The sequence below is a fragment of the Nerophis lumbriciformis genome, linkage group LG17, assembly GCF_033978685.3.
Source record: "Nerophis lumbriciformis linkage group LG17, RoL_Nlum_v2.1, whole genome shotgun sequence".
Taxonomy (NCBI): Eukaryota; Metazoa; Chordata; class Actinopteri; order Syngnathiformes; family Syngnathidae; genus Nerophis; species Nerophis lumbriciformis.
The window spans coordinates 15,567,469-15,583,520 of NC_084564.2; positions in this window are offsets into that span (position 1 = coordinate 15,567,469).

Here is a 16,052-nt window from a genome sequence, read left to right on the forward strand (position 1 = left end):
TATAATCCGGGGCGGCTTATTGGTGGACAAAGTTATGAAATATGTAATTCATTGAAGGTGCGGCTAATAATCCGGTGCGCCTTATAGTGCGGAAAATACGGTAGTCAATTGTACAGAATATGTACTGTACTGTGCAACCTACTAATAAAAGTTTCAATCAATCAAGTCATAAAAATGGGGTCCCACAGTAAATTTTTGGGGTCCCACTTTTTTGTAAGCGTTTTGTAAACAAATGATAAACGTATGCATTGTCCTGTTGTATCTCACATTCTATATTGTGTTTTGGAAAAAGGTTGTCATAAACGTTACTTAATTCATTAAAAGAAATAATAAAAAAGAAGACAATTTTGTATGCATATGTACATTTATTCAGCTATAAACATTCATTCACTTTCTTCTTTCCTTCATGGATCTAAACTTTACCGCTGCTGGTAGTTTTTTCTATGTTTTTATTTGATAAGTTGTAGGTGTATTTATTTCAGTATAAAAGTGTAAGGGGGGTGGGGGGTAGCAGGGGGTGTATATTGTAGCGTCCCGGAAGAGTTAGTGCTGCAAGGGGTTCTGGGTATTTGTTCTGTTGTGTTACGGTGCGGATGTTCTCCCGAAATGTGTTTGTCATTCTTGTTTGGTGTGGGTTCACAGTGTGGCGCATATTTGTAACAGTGTTAAAGTTGTTTATACGGCCACTCTCAGTGTGACCTGTATGGCTGTTGAGTAAGTATGCCTTGCATTTACTTGTGTGTGTGAAAGGTCGTAACTATCATGTGACTGGGCCGGCACGTAAAGGCAGTGCCTATAAGGCACGCCCCCAATATTGTTGTCTGGGTGGAAATCAGGAGAATGGTTGCCCCGGGAGATTTTCGGGAGGGGCACTGAAATTCGGGAGTCTCCCGAGAAAATCGGGAGGGTTGGCAAGTATGTCAATCAATCCGCTCTCTCGCTCTCTCTGTCTCTGCCCCTCCCTCACGAATGCTGCTGCGTGCGCACACCCTCACAATTTGTTTTGTTTTCTAACCCCTTCTTATCCCTGGACGTACTTTGAAAATACACGCAACCCTGACTCAAAATGCCGGACATTTGAGGCATTTAAGAAACCCCGCCCGGACATCCCCGCAAAAGAGGTATGGCCAGTCTACTTTTTAAGGACTTCCTGCAAACACACTAGTCAAAGATCCACTATGAATGAGAGGAGTGCTCTGCTGTTTTCATGAATCTGTTACAAATACAGTATATTAGTCGCTCAGAAGTTTTGAACGCGACGGTTTGATGTCATTCAAATGGTGGATTTAGCTGGTTGGCTGTTAGTTGAATAGCCCAGCCTTTGAGACCGTAACCATGGCGATGGTGAATAACCTTTTGAAATTAGAGATAAGCAATGCTACAAAGTTTGGTTTCGATCCAACACAATGGGAATGCACGATACAGATACATTTTACCTGGATGTTTTACCAGATCCTAAATTCATTTGTGATTTTTGCCTTTAATTTGTTTCTCATTAATATTCTAATCGGAATAAAACACCCATTTCCATGTTTAGTTATTTTGTTGTATGTTATGAAAAATGTATGTTATGAATATACATATAGCTAGTTTTCTGAATTAAACAAAAAATGTATTGTTTATTGTTTATTGAGGATCCCCATTCGCCGACGCACACAGATCCAGTTACAAAACATACACAAATCCAATTACAAATAAAAGGAAAAAGGAAATGAAAAAGAAAATGTTCTAAATAATAAATGAAAATAACAGTACAGAGATACAGTTGCAGAACATACGCAAATCCAGTTACAATAAAATAAAAAGTGAAAGAGGAAAAAAAAACTGATGACATGAAATGTAATTGTGCCAGTAGATGGCAGTCAAACATAAGAGATAGCTGTACACTGCCATATAATGGCAGTCACACACAAGAGATACGTGTAGACTGCAATATGACTCAAGTAAGCAACACATTTTGTATCTTCCATTGAAAATATAGAACATTACACGGTGCTCAAACATCTATCAAAATGTTTTAGTATGACTATGGTAAGCTATGAAGCTGCACCGCTTGATGGATTGTACTGTGTTTCAACATACTAGTAATATTATGGTGTGTGTGTGTATAAGGTAAGACACATTTTCTGGCGTTTTGTTTCACAATATTATGCAAAAGCAACTTTTCTTACTTTCTGGTACCTGTTGATCTGTATTTGGGATCTGCATAAGTCCTGAAAAATTGTGCGCGTCCGCCTTTGTAGTCCGTGGCAACACCATAGTCCATAAGCTTCTTCTTTTTCTCCATTTTCTTGTTATTTGACAGTCATGCTCTGCTGTTGCCATTTCTAATATAAAGTAGTGTAAAGTTCTTACTTATATCTGCCATGAAATTGCTAAAACATACCGGTATAGTGAGTTTACATTATTTACCCAAGGAACTTAAGTTATTAGAGAGTTCCGGTCGGAGCGTTTTTCACGGGACACATTTTTGGATGAGGAGATGCTGCTCCGTTATTGATTTAAGTAAAGTCTGAATGTCATTAAAACAGTTAGCTCCATCTTTTGACACTTCTTCCACTCCCGTCCTTGCACGCTACACCGCTACAACAAAGATGACGGGGAGAAGACGCTGCCGAAGGTGAGCCACGTAAATAAGACAGCCCACAAAACGGCGCATCCTGAAGCGACTGTCAGAAAGCGGCTTGAAGATGATCTGTAAAACATAATCTATGCAACATTTTGACCAAGGAACCACCCTTACATGTTATGTAGACCACAAGGAAGTGTTTTACATTGATAATTTTTTTTGAATAATATGACTCCTTTGATATGTCCTATAATGTATATGGAAAAAAGATAACAAATAGACCATTCATCAGCAATGCGCCTTATAATCCGGTGCGCCCGATGGTCGTGAAAATACGGTATGTGGTTAGCATTGTTATTTGCTTGTAAAACTATAATTATTCTCTTTACATTGTGTTTTGTGTTTATATTTTTGGGAATCTGGAATGGATTTGTTGGATTACATTATTTCTTATCGGAAACATTTATTTGGTTTTGGTCTGACTTTTTGGAACACATTACTAAATAAAATGGAAGTACTACTGTAGGAAATACAACAATATAAATAAATAAATAAGACAATTGTTTCCTTTTAGGACATACATTTTTTTGAGCAGTATAAAATCAACCGTACAAAACAAGTAAACACAATAATTTCTCATTCAAATCTCTGTCCAAAGACTTACTCCCTGTGTTGTTAAACAATTTAACAATACATACAATACACACAATATTTTTTAACAACACAGCAAAAACATGTAGGCGTTAAAATTATTGATCTTTTCGCACTACTTTAATCCAAAACCTGGTATCCATTATATCGATATTTGAATCGATCTGCCCATCTCTATCTCGTATTGCCCTGAGAGCTGTGCTTTGTTGCAGATGTATTCAAATACTTAAAGTGTGTGTGTGTGTGTGTGTGTGTGTGTGTGTGTGTGTGTGTGTGTGTGTGCTGCGTCTCCATGGCAGCTATCCAAGGCGTTACCGTCATTATGGACGCAGGTGAGGGGGAGGAGAAGGTTGCATTTATTAGCCGTAATTAACATCCAGCTATTGTTTGAGGCTCTCCCAGACAATATCAAAGCTTTCATTACACGCGTCCTGGAGGTCTCGCTGGATTAGAGAGGACGTGACACCTTGGTTATTCGGGCTGGTTGCTGCGGGGGGCTTGAGGCCTCGTTTTCCAGCCCACTGGTGGAACTTCGGAAGCCTTGTGTGCTGCAGAGTGGATATGTCTTATGGTGGGATATGAATATGTATGCGGGTTAACTCAAGTGCTACTTCTTAATTGCGATGGAAGGAAGGACGCCTGCAGTGCTTTGTGCTTGGGCGGGGCTTCATCTTGTCCTGTCAATTTGCTATATCAGGGGTCGGCAACTCAAAATGTTGAAAGAGCCATATTGGACCAAAAATACAACAAAAAAAATCTGTCTGGCGCCGCAAAAAATTAAAAGCCTTATATAAGTGTTATAATGAAGGCAACACATGATGTAAATGTCCATATTATTTATATTAGCCTACTATCAAAGGCAGACGCAAATTTCGTTGACAGAAATGTTGTATTAACAGTGACGTGCAGTCACTAGAGGCAGGTGAGGCGGGGTGATCAGCAGCCAGTTGAGGCACGTCACTCAGTGCCGCAACATGGATTCCGGACTCGGCTAACTGCTGGCCTGCTGTGCAGTGAGACTGTATTGCTATATGAACTATATTATACATTTCCATAGTTTAGTTAGCTGAGGTTTATAATGTACAGTGTATTTAGTCAACAACTGTATGTGTGTAACGTATTTCTTGTGCTGAGCGATCATAAAACGGCTGCAAAAGACGCACTGGCTGAGGCTCGCCTTCTGCACCCCCGCCGTAGAATTGTTATATCAACTAAAGCCCACACTTAAACTTTCGACGTGCAAGATTGAATCTATTTAAAAAAATTATTTCACAAGAAGCCAAAAAGTGCAAAAACAATAATGTTCGTGTTGGAGGAGTTGTGAATGACTGCAGGGACACAACATTAGGTACACCTGCAGACTGCAGGTGTATCTAATTCACAACTCCTCCAACATGAACATTATTGTTTTTTCACTTTTTGGCTTCTTATTAAATAACTTTTGTAACCTATTTTCATGGGCTTTCCTCTTTGTGATGTTAAGTTCCTGTTATGCGCTGTTATACAGTATATGCCTTGAGCTCTTATTTTGAAGGCGCTAAGAGCTGAAGTGATGTCACGTTGCAGAGGTTTTTGAAAGAATGTAAATAAAGTGGTCCTCGTGTAAACTGGAGCCTCCGTGTTTGTTATTTTGTAGTTTAATACAGTATAGGCGACATTTATAAACCCTCGGTTACACTTTTTTAAATAGATTCAATCTTGCACGTGGAAAGTTTAAGTGAGGGCTTTAGTTGCGGCGCATGGACTTAATTTCTAAGTAAAGGTAAGACCATAATAACGTTTTTTTTATTAAATGTGCTTTTTTGTGTGCTACAGTTTGTATGTGTAAAGTTAAAGTTAAGTTAAAGTACCAATGATTGTCACACACACACACTAGGTGTAATGAAATTTGTCGTCTGCATTTGACCCATCCCCTTGATCACCCCCTGGGAGGTGAGGGGAGCAGTGGGCAGCAGCGGCGCCGCGCCTGGGAATCATTTTTGGTGATTTAACCCCCAATTCCAACCCTTGATGCTGAGTGCCAAGCAGGGAAGAATGCTGGTATGAGCTTTTAAACATAACCCGTTAACTGCTGCTGGTGAATAAGATACTCTTTAGGGTTCATATGTTTGTAAATCTGACTGTGATGAAGTCAGTGCCTCACCAGCCATCAACCTCACCGCATGTCACTGTGTATTAACATTTTTATTCTACACATTTTTGCAACATTGGAAATCATTAGCAAAATGGAGACTTCTCAAAGGACTGGCTTAGAATGGCCAAAGGTATAGATGTGTGTGCATGTGTCCAAGTTTAAGGAAACGGCAGACTGTCTTTTTCTAATGGATTTATTACATTAGTTGCAAGCTGGGTAACGTTTGCTGTGGTCTGGAACAACATGGCACACAACTATGACAAATGCAGCCAATACAGATAATGTGTCATGATACATGCACGTATACATTAAATACACAGAGGACATAAGTAATGGAAATTAAATAAGCTCAAATATACCTACAAACGAGGCATAATGATGCAATATGTACATACAGCTAGCCTTGCAGTCATGGATTGGCCAAATATGCCTGAGAAGCACTCCAGCGAATCAATAAAATCAACAAAGCTCACCTTTGTGCGTTAACGCACAGCATATAATATTTGGTGGACAAAATGAGACAAAGTAGGAGTGGCATAAAACACGCTGGAACGGTTTGAATCGGATAAAAAATGTTGGAGTTGTGGAACTTTGAAAAATGTTCCATTCTTTTCAATGGGAATTTCATGGAAATTTGTGAATTTCGAGAAAAACTGGAATTTTTGGGAAAATTTTGAAAACAATGTGAATATTCTGAATGAGTTGAAATGGTTGGTGTTGGAATTTTTCAAATCGGTCGAGAAATGTTGAAGTAGTAACAGTGTTTTAATTGCAAAATGGTATTAGTGAATTTCGGGGAAAACCTGGAATTTTTCAAGTTCTTAAACCAACTTGTTTTTTTGTCCTGACAAAAAGGAATGTATTGACAGTGGAACGGTTGAAATGGGTTGAAATATGTGAAAGTAGTCAACGCACTAAAAAAAAGGTTGGAAATAAGGTTAGAAAAAAAATGGAATTCCTGGAAAAACACGCCTCAGAGAAAGTTGTACATGTAAACAAACTACGATGAGTTCAAGGATCGCTGAAATTAGTAGGACAAAACGGTGCCAAATACTCTCATCAGTGAAGTATGTTTAATATAAATAGTGGGGTTTCTAACAATTAAGAAGGTTTGTCCTCCGACAGAAACCACAGGAAAACAAAAAACAGACTTTTTCCATTTTCATACATCTTTGAAAAAGCTCCAGGGATCCACGAGGGCGGCACTAAAGCCGCGGGTCGCTGAACCCCACGCTATATGCTGAAAACAACTAGTGTTTCTTTTTGTGGTTTAAGCTAACAATGACCACCATTTCCAATTTGGAAATAGAAAATAAGCAAAGTTCGGAGCGAGGGAACTTTGTCATCATTGCTAGACCTTGGGGGAGGTTTGCTCTCTCCTCCCCTCTTTATGTATGCATCTTTGCCTCTAACCAATTAAGTTCTTAACCAAATGTGATGATGAAGAATAAATGCTGACGTTCAGCTCCACTAGAGGGTGTCCCTCTTCACCCAAGGCCAGCCTTTCAAGTTAGGCGGGGAAAACACACCAATAGAGCTCATTTTCAGGGATGTGCTTTTTTTTTTTTTTTTTTTTTTTTAATTCAGCGTAAGTGTGCAGCGCTGCTTGAAAATGAACCATGCAACCATGAAATGACTGAAACGAGGCTCGCGGACGAGCCATTCGACAATGGATTCTAATGAAATCCAAACAAACAATCATCTTTTGTATTCAGTCGCTCAGACTTTATTAAGAGCAATTAAAAAAAAATCAGTCATAATGGTAGAACAGAAAATCAAGATCCTTTATCTGTGTCAGTGTTTCTTAATTAGTTTGGCTGCGGGACCACCATCACGCTTTAAAGACAAGCGGCCACCCAATTTGTTCATCACTACACACAGAGGGGAATAATTCAAGAATGTCATTCTCAATTTCTTATCAATTTTGATGATTAGATTTTACAACTAACCAAAACTTAGTGTCTTGTTAAAATAGAACAATTGTCAAAAAGTTCAGCATGCCCGCTCCAATCAAAAATGAATTGCATACAATTCCCAAGCCTTTGTCTTCAAAAACTTTTGCATGATTGTCATTTATTGAGATGCACGTAAGAAGGGCTCACTAAACTCTGTTCTCGTTATTCACTTAAAAGAGCCGCTTAAAAGGCTCGGCCCATTTGCAAACGTCACATCTCTACCATGCAAAGACCCGCAACCCACCAGTTGAGAATCTCTGCTCTACATTAGCTATACGTCAAAGATCCTCTATATGACAGGAGTCATCTGGTGTTTGTAAGGACCTACTGCAAAAGCACTCGTCAAAAATCTTCTATACGACAGTAGTACTTTGCTCTTTTTAAGAACATATCGCAAAAACATTAGTCAAAGATCCTTATATATGCCAGAAATAGTGCTGTTTTTAAGGACATACAGCAAAAACTCTAGTCAAAGAGCCTTTATAATAGCCACACTCTACTGTTTTCAAGGACATACTGCAAAAGCACTAGTCAAAGATCCTCTATACAACTGTAGTAGGTTGCTCTTTTTAAGATTATACCGCAAAAACACTAGTCAAATATCCTTTATAACAGGCGCACTACACTATTTTCAAAGACATATCTATATCAGTGGTCCCCAACCTTTTTGTAGCTGCGGACCGGTCAACGCTTGAAAATTTGTCCCACGGACCGGGGTATTTTTATTTATTTATTTATTTATTTATTTTCCATAAAGAAATACAATCATGTGTGCTTACGAACTGTATCCCTGCAGATTGTATTGATCTATATTGATATATAATGTATATATTGTGTTTTTTATGTTGATTTAATAAATAAAAAATAAAGTTGTTTTTTTTGTTTTTGTTTTTTAATTTCTTGTGCGGCCCGGTACCAATCGGTGCCGGGCCATGGCCCGGTGGTTGGGGACCACTGCTCTATATAACCGTAGTACTTTGCTCTTTTAAATATTATGCCGCAAAAACACTAATGAAAGATCCTCTATATGCCAGGAATACTGATGATTTTAAGGACATACAGAAAAAACACAAGTCAAAGATCCTTTATAACAGGCGCACTCTGCTCTTTTTAAGAACATACTGCAAAAACATTGTCAAAGATCCTTATATATACCAGAAATAGTGCTGTTTTTAAGGACACACAGCAAAAACACGAGTCAAAGATCTTTTAACAGGCGCACTGCCGTTTTTAAGGACACACAGCAAAAACACTAGTCAAAGATCCTTTATAATAGCCGCACTCTACTGTTTTCAAGGACATACTGCAAAAGCACTAGTCAAAGATCCTCTATACAACTGTAGTACTTTGTTCTTTTTAAGATTATACTGCAAAAACACTAGTCAAAGATCGTTTATAATAGCCGCACTCTACTGTTTTAAAGGACATACTGCAAAAGCACTAGTCAAAGATCCTCTATACAACTGTAGTACTTTGTTCTTTTTAAGATTATACTGCAAAAACACTAGTCAAAGATCCTTTATAATAGCCGCACTCTACTATTTTCAAGGACATACTGCAAAAGCATTAGTCAAAGATCCTCTATACTACTGTAGTACTTTGCTCTTTTAAAGATTATACCGCAAAAATACTAGTCAAAGATCCTCTATATAAGCGTAGTACTTTGCTCTTTTAAATATTATGCCGCAAAAACACTAATGAAAGATCCTCTATATGCCAGGAATACTGATGATTTTAAGGACATACAGAAAAAACACAAGTCAAAGATCCTTTATAACAGGCGCACTCTGCTCTTTTTAAGAACATACTGCAAAAACATTGTCAAAGATCCTTATATATACCAGAAATAGTGCTGTTTTTAAGGACACACAGCAAAAACACGAGTCAAAGATCTTTTAACAGGCGCACTGCCGTTTTTAAGGACACACAGCAAAAACACTAGTCAAAGATCCTTTATAATAGCCGCACTCTACTGTTTTCAAGGACATACTGCAAAAGCACTAGTCAAAGATCCTCTATACAACTGTGGTACTTTGTTCTTTTTAAGATTATACTGCAAAAACACTAGTCAAAGATCGTTTATAATAGCCGCACTCTACTGTTTTCAAGGACATACTGCAAAAGCACTAGTCAAAGATCCTCTATACAACTGTAGTACTTTGTTCTTTTTAAGATTATACTGCAAAAACACTAGTCAAAGATCCTTTATGATAGCCGCACTCTACTATTTTCAAGGACATACTGCAAAAGCATTAGTCAAAGATCCTCTATACTACTGTAGTACTTTGCTCTTTTAAAGATTATACCGCAAAAATACTAGTCAAAGATCCTCTATATAAGCGTAGTACTTTGCTCTTTTAAATATTATGCCGCAAAAACACTAATGAAAGATCCTCTATATGCCAGGAATACTGATGATTTTAAGGACATACAGAAAAAACACAAGTCAAAGATCCTTTATAACAGGCGCACTCTGCTCTTTTTAAGAACATACTGCAAAAACATTGTCAAAGATCCTTATATATACCAGAAATAGTGCTGTTTTTAAGGACACACAGCAAAAACACGAGTCAAAGATCTTTTAACAGGCGCACTGCCGTTTTTAAGGACACACAGCAAAAACACTAGTCAAAGATCCTTTATAATAGCCGCACTCTACTGTTTTCAAGGACATACTGCAAAAGCACTAGTCAAAGATCCTCTATACAACTGTAGTACTTTGTTCTTTTTAAGATTATACTGCAAAAACACTAGTCAAAGATCGTTTATAATAGCCGCACTCTACTGTTTTAAAGGACATACTGCAAAAGCACTAGTCAAAGATCCTCTATACAACTGTAGTACTTTGTTCTTTTTAAGATTATACTGCAAAAACACTAGTCAAAGATCCTTTATAATAGCCGCACTCTACTATTTTCAAGGACATACTGCAAAAGCATTAGTCAAAGATCCTCTATACTACTGTAGTACTTTGCTCTTTTAAAGATTATACCGCAAAAATACTAGTCAAAGATCCTCTATATAAGCGTAGTACTTTGCTCTTTTAAATATTATGCCGCAAAAACACTAATGAAAGATCCTCTATATGCCAGGAATACTGATGATTTTAAGGACATACAGAAAAAACACAAGTCAAAGATCCTTTATAACAGGCGCACTCTGCTCTTTTTAAGAACATACTGCAAAAACATTGTCAAAGATCCTTATATATACCAGAAATAGTGCTGTTTTTAAGGACACACAGCAAAAACACGAGTCAAAGATCTTTTAACAGGCGCACTGCCGTTTTTAAGGACACACAGCAAAAACACTAGTCAAAGATCCTTTATAATAGCCGCACTCTACTGTTTTCAAGGACATACTGCAAAAGCACTAGTCAAAGATCCTCTATACAACTGTGGTACTTTGTTCTTTTTAAGATTATACTGCAAAAACACTAGTCAAAGATCGTTTATAATAGCCGCACTCTACTGTTTTCAAGGACATACTGCAAAAGCACTAGTCAAAGATCCTCTATACAACTGTAGTACTTTGTTCTTTTTAAGATTATACTGCAAAAACACTAGTCAAAGATCCTTTATGATAGCCGCACTCTACTATTTTCAAGGACATACTGCAAAAGCATTAGTCAAAGATCCTCTATACTACTGTAGTACTTTGCTCTTTTAAAGATTATACCGCAAAAATACTAGTCAAAGATCCTCTATATAAGCGTAGTACTTTGCTCTTTTAAATATTATGCCGCAAAAACACTAATGAAAGATCCTCTATATGCCAGGAATGCTGATGATTTTAAGGACATACAGAAAAAACACAAGTCAAAGATCCTTTATAACAGGCGCACTCTGCTCTTTTTAAGAACATACTGCAAAAACATTAGTCAAAGATCCTTATATATACCAGAAATAGTGCTGTTTTTAAGGACACACAGCAAAAACACTAGTCAAAGATCCTTTAACAGGCGCACTGCCGTTTTTAAGGACACACAGCAAAAACACTAGTCAAAGGTCCTTTATAATAGCCGCACTCTACTGTTTTCAAGGACATACTGCAAAAGCACTAGTCAAAGATCCTCTATACAACTGTAGTACTTTGTTCTTTTTAAGATTATACTGCAAAAACACTAGTCAAAGATCGTTTATAATAGCCGCACTCTACTGTTTTCAAGGACATACTGCAAAAGCACTTGTCAAAGATCCTCTATACAACTGTAGTACTTTGTTCTTTTTAAGATTATACTGCAAAAACACTAGTCAAAGATCCTTTATAATAGCCGCACTCTACTGTTTTCAAGGACATACTGCAAAAGCACTAGTCAAAGATCCTCTATACAACTGTAGTACTTTGCTTTTTTTAAGATTATACCACAAAAATACTAGTCAAAGATCCTCTATAAAACCGTAGTACTTTGCTCTTTTAAATATTATGCCGCAAAAACACATCCTCTATATGCCAGGAATTCTGATGATTTTAAGGACATACAGAAAAAACACAAGTCAAAGATCCTTTATAACAGGCGCACTCTGCTCTTTTTAAGAACATACTGCAAAAACATTAGTTAAAGATCCTTATATATACCAGAAATAGTGCTGTTTTTAAGGACACACAGCAAAAACACTAGTCAAAGATCCTTTATAATAGCCGCACTCTACTGTTTTCAAGGACATACTGCAAAAGCACTAGTCAAAGATCCTCTATACAACTGTAGTACTTTGTTCTTTTTAAGATTATACTGCAAAAACACTAGTCAAAGATCTTTTATAATAGCCGCACTCTACTGTTTTCAAGGACATACTGCAAAAGCACTAGTAAAAGATCCTCTATACAACTGTAGTACTTTGCTTTTTTTAAGATTATACCACAAAAATACTAGTCAAAGATCCTCTATAAAACCGTAGTACTTTGCTCTTTTAAATATTATGCCGCAAAAACACATCCTCTATATGCCAGGAATTCTGATGATTTTAAGGACATACAGAAAAAACACAAGTCAAAGATCCTTTATAACAGGCGCACTCTGCTCTTTTTAAGAACATACTGCAAAAACATTAGTCAAAGATCCTTATATATACCAGAAATAGTGCTGTTTTTAAGGACACACAGCAAAAACACTAGTCAAAGATCCTTTAACAGGCGCACTGCCGTTTTTAAGGACACACAGCAAAAACACTAGTCAAACATCCTCTATAACAGTCACACTCTACCGTTTTTAAGGACATACAGCAAACATACTAGTCATAGATCCTCTATATACCAGGAATACTGCTGATTTGAAGGACATACAGCAAAATCACTTGTCAAAGATCCTCTATATACCAGGAATAATGCTGAGTTTAAGGACATACAGCTAAAACACTAGTCAAAGATCCTTTATATGACAGGTCATGTCTAGTTTTACCAAAGTTTTGTGGTTTTCCTGTGTTTAAGATGTATTTCTGTTTCAGTGTGCCTTTCCGTGGTTACCTCTGGTTGCTAGGGGCACTGATCGAACACTCCGGCCTGTTTTGTTGATTGGGACTCGCACTTGTGCCCAATCTCAATCATGCCCCTATTTAGACTCGTCTCACCGTCCAGTCGGTGCGGGATCAATGTTTGCCACTGGCATATTTGTCAACCTTTGTCATTGCACACTACACTACAAAAAAAAAAGAGTAGTCAAAGATCATCTATATGAAAGGAGAAGTCTGCTGTTTTTAAGGACACACTGCAGAAACACAAGTCAAAGATCCTATGTATGACAGGACAGCGGGCCGCTCCTACGCCTCACTGCAGCAGTGTTTTTCAACCTTTTCTGAGCCAAGGCACATTTTTTTTCATTGAAAAAATTCTGAGGCACACCACCAGCAGAAAACATTAAAAAATGAAACTCAGTAGCCGATATTGACAAAAAAAAGTACTTCTCGCAATTGTTGGATATGAATTCAAACCATAACCAACCATGCATCACTATAGCTCTTGTCTCAAATGTCTTGTCACGACCTGTCACATCGCGTGTATTAGTTATTGGTGGCTTTTCCTCTTTTGTTGGTATTTTCCTGTAGCAGTTTCATGTCTTCCTTGAGCGCTATTCCCCGCACCTGCTTTGTTTTTGCAATCAAGACTATTTAAGTTGTGCGGAGGCTATCCTTCTTTGTGGGGACATTGTTGATTGTCATGTCATGTACGGATGTACTTTGTGGACGCCGTCTGCTCCACACGCTGTAAGTCTTTGCTCTCGTCCAGCATTCTGTTTTTTGTTTACTTTGCAGCCAGTTCAGTTTTAGTTTCGTTTTACATAGCCATCCCTAAGCTCCAATGCCTTTTGTTTATTTTTGGTTTAAGTGTTAGATACCTTTTGACCTGCACGCTGCCTCCCGCATATTGTGATCATAACAAACCATGTTTCCGACATCTACAAAGCAATTAGCTACCTGCTGCCACCTACTGATATGGAAGAGTATTACACGTGTCAGGTTCAAACACTGATGACATCTATTAAACAAGACAAGAAGCAAGGAATTAAACAGAGACAGAACTAAATTTGGCTTAATTGAGGAGAAACACGTACACCTGTACCATTGTACAGTGTCACCATGCTCTGACGAAAGATTGTACGCCTCCTCTTTTATTTGGACTTTCCCTGATTACATGGCAACAGCTGTTTCTAAGGGAGAGGGGTCGTAAACAGCCATCGCCTTTGATTGCAAACAGTTCAAAGAAAAGGTTGTAAAACAGTTCAAAGAAAAGGTCCCTGGAGGGGAGTCAGGTCCTGCTTCCTCTCCGCTTTGTAGCTCTAGGGTCAAGACAAAACATTTCTGTGGATTACAATACATCAAAGAAAAAGAACACCTTCATGTTGCTTCCCATCCTACACAGTGGAGTTTTACAAGCCTTTTGCTTGATAGGATCAAAGACAGCTTTTGTCCTCTCGCAGGGCGAGCTGAACTCAATGTAACACAAAGTTTTGTGATAACTTAGATACAATTATTCTGACAACAGGGTTACTCTGCCGAGCGCTAGACAGTACAGACACTCAACAACGGCACATTTGCGGATTATAATTACTGGTTTGCAAAAAATATTTTCAACCCAATTAGGTGAAATTACATAATCTCCCACTGCACACCAGACTGTATTTCACGGCACACTAGTGTGTCGCGGCACAGTGGTTGAAAAACACTGCACTCTTTGCATTGAATTTCAGAATAAAAGCGCTGTGGAAGAGGAGGCTTGTGGCGAAACAACAAGAAGGTCGACAACTGCCACATTGTGAGCAAAGGTCAGTGCGTCGCAACTCCGCTTTTCAGCAAGCAGCTGTGATAATTGCATAGATTTACCACTATTCATGTTCGAGGGGGGAATCCAAATGCAGCAACGCTATTGGCTACAGAGCCTGAAGACGCCGTATTGTTTTCCTACATTTATGATCCAAGTAGGTGACTTTCCATTCCCGTCAAAGAAGGACGCTCACAAGCCGAGCACACTTTAATTGAAATCATCCGTCCATTGTTCAGACCGACAGTTTTAATCTAGAGAGCTTTGGTCGTGACCTCCCCTCCATCTAGACACGGCTCGCCGCTTCGCCACCCCCCACCGCACCTTCTGAGGTACCTTCGATCGACTGAGCCATATCATCTTTTATTTGCTTTGACGGCCGCGGCGTGAGAAAGGGGGCGAAATCTATGTAAACATCAGTCCAGTCAACAGATCACCACCTCTTCCGCCGCTCGTATCGATTACATAATGCTTTGTTCAGCCGCCATTATACTGTTGGCCATGCACGTGACGGACTAAAGTTCACCTTTGCAATCATGAGGGAGAGCGGCGGCGGCATTTCACACTGGCAGCCGAGGCTTAAATCCTGCCTTTAAGAGACTTTAGTGGAGTGTGAAATACAGCACGCTGGACTCCATTTATATATGGGCTCCATTTGCGAGGCAGCCTGTGTAGATTTAGTGCACGGAGCAAGGAAACGACACTCGCACGGCGAAGTCACTTTCACACACTTTACTCCGCTAATTGATATTAATCGCCGGTCACCTTCCTGCCGTCGGCTTCTGCACGCATGACGACGGCGAAACTTCATTAGGCAAACACCGTGAGCCACAAATGATGACAGGCGCAGTTACGTAAATGACAAGAGGTCCCTGAACACAACACAAAGCATTTTTTTTTATTTGTTTGCTCTCTCCGAGGTCCTGTTGGTAAACAAACAGTTTTCCAGCATAAAAGCCCTTAAGGAGAGAGGAAAGATGCAGTTGGCGTGGCCTCGCTGCAGGCAAATATCCTGCATGAAAGCAGCACACTCCGAGTATTAAGTATCTCCTTTTAAATATGTGCCACTGGTGTTGATTGGGGTTTTAGCCCCGTTTCCTTTTTAGTAAGAGATATAATAGAGGTGGACAAAAGGCAAGAGTACATCTTAAAAAAAAATCTTGCAAAAATCAGTTAGCAAACCATTTCGATGGCCGTGCCATGTTAAAGGAGAAGTGCAGTTTTTTGGGGAATTTTTCCTACCGTTCATAATAGAGATGTCCGATAATATCGGACTGCCGATAATATCGGACTGCCGATATTATCGGCCGATAAATGCTTTAAAATGTGATATCGGGAATTACTTGGTCAACAGCCATACAGATCACACTGAGGGTGGCCGTGTAAACAACTTTAACACTGTTACAAATATGCGCCACACTGTGAACCCACACCAAACAAGAATGACAAACACATTTCGGGAGAACATCCGCACCGTAACACAACATAA